Below are 6,309 nucleotides of genomic sequence, written 5' to 3'. Positions count from 1 at the left end.
CCTCTCTCCCTCTTCCCTTTCTTCCCCTCTTCCTCTCTCCCTCTTTGCCTCTCCCATCTCCCGGCTCCCCTCATGCTCTTTGGTTGAGAATTCAGTCTCTGTGGTCCCCCATGGGGCAATGTTAGTTGACTGTAAGTTTTCTTGTGGTGTCCTTGACCCTTCTAGTCTGCTGAATCTTGTTCCCCACTCTTCCACAAGACTTCCCGAGCTCCCCCTGATGGTTGGCTGTGGGTCCCTGTATTCATCAGCTGCTGGATGAAGACTCTAAAAGCAGAGTATCATTAATAGTGTCAGGGTTCACGATGCGAAAGTCTCAAATAATCAATAAATATATTATGAAAATAAAAAAATGTTAAAGAGCTTCTATCTATCTATCTATCTATCTATCTATCTATCTATCTATCTTTCTCTCTTTCTCTCTCTCCCCATAAGCTTGCTTGGATTATATGTCTGTCACATAGTACTTTAAAATATCCTAGATTCCATATAAGCCTATTCTTGTTTGCTCCAATCCCAGCATCTATAACATGTCCTCCCCTACCCCACACAGGTCTATAGTTAATTTAAAGATTCAATATACTGACTGATATCAGATCCACCAGGAAAGAATACTTGACAATAACAGCTGAGGTTGTAAGTGAATAATTACCAGTAACCTCCAGACTTACAGTGCAAATCACAAGGTACATTTTATGCTTAGGGAAGTGGGATATTGAATGTGATCTATTTTCGAAATCATAGGTGTCTCCTTCAAAAGCCATGATGAATTTACATCAGAACAGCATATGGTTTGAAAGTAATTATACATCTTAACGAACACGAATCCATTCCTATTAGCAAACTTATGTTGAGCAAATATTTTTAAATATTTGCTGTAGATATGCACTGTTGTGATACAACAGAGTGGGTGTTTAGCAAATTAAAATTAGTATAGTTTTATTGCCTACGGAAGAAAGAATTACTCTATATACATATAGATACATAGGTATGTTGCTCATATACATAGTGGCACATGTATAGATTTGCATATATGAATATTTATATATGTATATAGGAATTTTATATGATGAAAAATACAAAAGAATAAAAATAAACAAAACAAAATTAAAAGATAATATTGATGTTCTACATTAATAGCTGTAACACAGAGTCAATTGTCACTTGTATCCATCATGGATCAAAGGGAACCAAAATCCATAATTTTGCCAGGATAGCTCTTAAAATGGGGGTCAATTCCTTCATCGTATTCCAGAATAGGAAAAAGTCACATTGCTGTTTCTCTGCTCTGCTTACATTTTACCCAGTAGTCTTAAGAAGCTCTCAGCTGGAATGTCATGCTGTGTGCTATAAAACCTAAGTTCCCAGCTACTTCTCCCAATCCCTGAACAGGCCAGCTCAGAAGGGGTCACCTCAACTCTTAGCTAGGAAGACATTACTATGATATAGGTGTTTGTACCCCCTTATATTTCATAGGCTAGCACCATTGTGGTAGTATTTGGAGAAGGGGTAAACTAATTTTCAATATTTATATTGACTTTGGCTATGTGTATATATGTGTGTGGAGGAGTATGTAGACATGAGTGCAGGCACTCCCAGAAGCCAGAATGCTGGATACCCCTGGCACTGAAACTCTACATAGTTATGATCCTCCTAAGTCATGTGCTGGAAACCAAACTGGGGTCCCCTGGAAAAATAGTTTTCATCCTTCACAAATAAGCCATCTCTCCATCCCCTGTATGGTCAAATTCTAGAAGGTACTACAGTTTCAATAAGAAATAGCTTGATTCCACAAAAATGTGCTGCACAATTGTATAATCATAGACACAGAAGGTAACCAAATAAATAAGGTGTAAAATAATGATAGTGAAAGCTTATGATGGCTCCTTCAGGGGAGTAAAAAATAACAGGGAGGGGCAGAAAACTGGAAAGGGTTGCCAAGTGATACAGGAACATGATGCTCCAGCCTTAGAGGCCTAAAGATGTACAAGAGCCTGCTTTGACTGGAAATGTAAGGGAAGAGGAGGTGATGTCTAGAGACAAGCACAAAGGATATGTGGCTTTCTTTACATAGATGGCTAGAAAATACATTGGAGGTATTTGTAAAAATTTTGCAAGATTCAAAAGGACTCTTTGGAATAGTGCATAGCCCATGAAATTCATGGGATTGGATATATCTAGACTAGTACAGGCAATATGAAGGGGGCAATTGGAAGCATGCGGAGTCAGCCTTTATCTGGGGAAATGGGAAGTAGGACTATGCAGAAGAAGAGACATTAAAGACATTAAAGATGCTTGGGAAAAAACATAGGAAATCATTAGTCTATACTAATCAAAGATTACATGTAATGCATACAGGTATATGTATTTACATATATACATATTTAAATGAAATTCAATAACTTGGAGAGATGATATGCCATCCAAAACCCATAGCCCAGTGGTTCTTCACCTTCCTAATTGTGGTGGTTTGAATAAACATTGCCCCCATAGGTCCATAAGGGGAAGCACTAATAGGTGGTATGGCCTTTGGAAAAGGTATGTCACTAGGGGTGGGTTTTGAGTTTTCAGAAACTCAAGCAAGCCCCAGTATCTCATTCACTTCCTGCTGCCTGCCAATCCAGATATAGATGTGCCTGCCTGCACACCACCATGATGAGAATGGACTGGACCTCTGAGCTGTGAGCCAAGCCCAGTTAAATATTTTCCTTTAAAAAGAGTTGCTGTAGTCATGGTGTTGCATCACAGCAATAAAACTCTAAGTAAGACAGATGGTACTAGGGACTTGGGTATTGCTGTGATAGGCCTAGCTATACTTTTTTTTTTTTTTTTTTTTTGGAGGAATACAGAATTTGGGACAAAAACTCCAATATCATGCATGAGAAACTGCCTTTCAAGTTGATAATCTAGCAAGTCAAGAGGCTTCTGAAGTAATATAGGTTATTGCTGTTGCCCTTTGGTTGGCTGCCCGAAGCTGAAGGTATGTCCTTGATGCTGAAGACGCCGCACACTTTAGACATAGAATGCAAAGGGTTTGAGCTAGAACTGACCCAAAAGCCTCCCACTGAGAAGTAGCTTCTCACAGTCTCAGAGGTGATACACAAGCTTCTAAGGATGACAGCAATCAGTAGTCCTACCTATCTGCGATGCTGTCTTAGTCACTGGTCTTTCACTGGGAAGAGACGCCATGACTAAGGCAACTCTTACAAAAGAAAGCATTTAATTGAGGGCTGACTTGTAGTTTCAGAGGTTAGTCCATTTTCATGGCAAGAAGCACGGCAGCTGGAGAAGTAGCTGAAAGTTCTGTATCCTGATCCATAGGCAGAGTTGGGGAGGAGACCTGTCATGAGGTTTTGAAACCTGTAAGTCCACCCCCCCCCCCAGTGGACACTTCCTCCTTGGCCACACCTACTCCAACAAGGACACACCCCCTAATCCTTTTAATCCTTTCCAACAGTTCCACTTCATGGTTACTAGTTGTTAAACTATATGTACCTATGGGGGGCATTCTTATTCAAAACACCACAGATAACTATCAACCACAATAATGATCAGCATGACAAGATATCCCTAAAAGTGAAATAATGTTACTTGTATCTTGGCAATAACCTACAGTTATCTAACTGGACTCATAGTTTGTTTAACAAGAGGAAATAATGTTTGGTACTATAAATGTAGCCAACTATACCTGGATAGAAAGATTGTAGAAGAGAACTCAATACCACCCCTTTCCTAGATCGGCATAATTCCTAGCTACATTCCAAGTGCTGATCTTATACCCACAGATAAGTGTAGCCTCACCTCTTACCAATGAAATTTTGTTTCTCCAGCAGGAGACCATTACAGAAAACCACAACTAGTCAAAATGGAGATAACTACTGACCAAAGACTACCTACCCTAAGCTATTCATCTACAACACAACTCCTAGAAGAGAGAATCAGAAAGATTGTAAGAGCCAGAAGATTAGTAAATCTGCCATGAGATTGTGCCTTCTAGTTATGATAGAGAAATGACAGCCATGAAACATCAAAGTCATTTGGACTGAAAAGGACCTCCTGAATAATTCTAAAACAAGTTAGCATCTCAGCATAGGGTGACATGTCATGGGGCCCCTCTCCTAGATGAAGATCTATGAACAATTAACAACTACTGAAAGAGAAAACTTCCAGACAATGAGATATGATTGGTTATCCCATACCAGTAGTGATATATATATATATATATATATATATATATATATGACATGAGAGACCTCAACAGATTGTGTTTATGTGTTTATTTGTGTGCACATGTGTATACATAGAAATATAATTACATATATAATATTATACAGCTATATACAGAAATATATAATATTGTATAGTTATTATATTATTTATATGTGTACATAAATATAAATGATCACCGATGGTTAAAGGAAAGGAGGCCATGAATTTCGAAAGGAGTGCTGGTGGGGTGGGGTAGGCGTGTGAAGGGTAGAAGAGAGGTGAAGGAGGAGGGAAATGATGTAATCATATTTTAATTTAATTTAAAATGTAAAAAAATAAAAAGATAAGGAGTTGCGGGTGCATGGGGAACTGGGAGGTAGATGCATCTGGGAGGAGTTAGAGGAAAGATAGTGGATGATCAAAATACACTATATGAAATTCTCAAGAATTAATAAAATACTATATTAAAAAGATTTATCTAGACTAGCTTTCAAAGGGCTCATAAACTTGGATTTTTATGTGAAACTTGTCATTTCCTTTTCAGGTATAACTAAGAAATCAGTAGGGCTAGCAATCTCAGTGACTGTCCTCAAAAGTAATCATGTATTGTCACTTCATATTACAGTTGCAGATAGCAGGACATGATATGTGTGCTGTTTAAAATTACAATAGTTACAAGATCTACTGTTGTATCTCGTCATTTGATGGGTTCACCCAGAAGAACATTGGTAAGTATTTCATCAGGGTAACAACTTCACACACACACACACACACACACATACACACACACACCTGTTTGTGCTGTGTCTATGTGCTTATCGACTTCTATTTTAGAAGAATGTTCTGAGAATAGTGCAGACACTCTCTCAAATGTAAAAGAATCCATACTTTAAAAGGTTGAGGGCCCTGTGTTAGAGGTAGTTCAGTCTCTATGTGTGGTTTTCAAAGAACACTGGCACAGTGAATCTGAGGACAGGCACTTGAGTGAGGTGCAATGAGCAAATAGAATCTGAGGATGGACGCCTGAGTTAGGAGCAGTGTTTGGTATTGTGGACCAACCGATGCACTGAGATGAGAGCTATGCAGAGGACTGGGGAAGGGGGAGGGGGAAAGAGAATGAAACCAGGAGGCTCCAGGTCCTAAAGGGGTCAAATGTGATTCAGAAAAACAAACAAACAAAGCCAAAACAGCAGCAAAAAAACACAACAGGAAACAACAACAACAAAAAAGCCAACCAAACAAAAATGCCCTGGACAATGGTACCGGAAGTGGAAGCGGGTTGAGTATGTGGTGGAGTGGGGCAGTGTGCAATTAAAGGGAAAGAAGGGCCAAGTCCCCTGGTCATTGTAGTCTTCATAAGGACATTGTCTTCCCAAGAGAAGAGAAAGCCCCTTGAGAACTCCACAAAGGGAGGCAGCGTCTTTTTACTCATCTTGTATAAAGGAGCTCATTGCATAAAGAAATGATTAAAGGAGAAATAGAATGAAAGTCTGAAGCCATCTGTGTGAGGCTCTCAGAGGAGACAGTGGTGGAGAGGGAAGGTAGAAATTAAACATAATGTGATGGCTGGCCTTTGGTGTCAGCTTGGCTCAGTCGCAGTGCACAGTAATTGCCCGTCATTTTTCTGGGGGCTTCTGTGAGAGTGCTTTAGATGAGATTAATATTTAAATCAGAGGACCTTTAGTAAAGGAGAGTGCTCTCTGCTATGATCTGTGGATGGGCTTTGTCCCCCAGTGTGTTGACAGGTTAGTCTTCAGTGTAGCGATTTCAATGTGCTGAGACCTTAAGAAATGGATCCAGGTTTGGGGAAATGGCTTCACAGGTTAAGTGCTCACCATACGACCGTGAGGACTTAAGTTCAGACAAAGGTCAAGCACTTCAGTGCACACCTATAATCCTAGGACTGCAAAAATGGAGATAAGCCATTGCCTAAGGCTTTTTAGGCAGCCAGGCTAGTTGAATTGGTAAGATCTAGGTTTAGATATAATCATGCTCATAATACTAAGTGATACGCAAGATACTCTCAAAATACTCAGATGGAAAGCAATTGAAGACTTTCAATATGGACTTCTGGCTTACACACACATACACACACACATACAC

Source organism: Mus pahari, chromosome 12, assembly GCF_900095145.1.
Source record: "Mus pahari chromosome 12, PAHARI_EIJ_v1.1, whole genome shotgun sequence".
Classification (NCBI taxonomy): Eukaryota; Metazoa; Chordata; class Mammalia; order Rodentia; family Muridae; genus Mus; species Mus pahari.
This window is presented reverse-complemented; position numbering follows the sequence as displayed.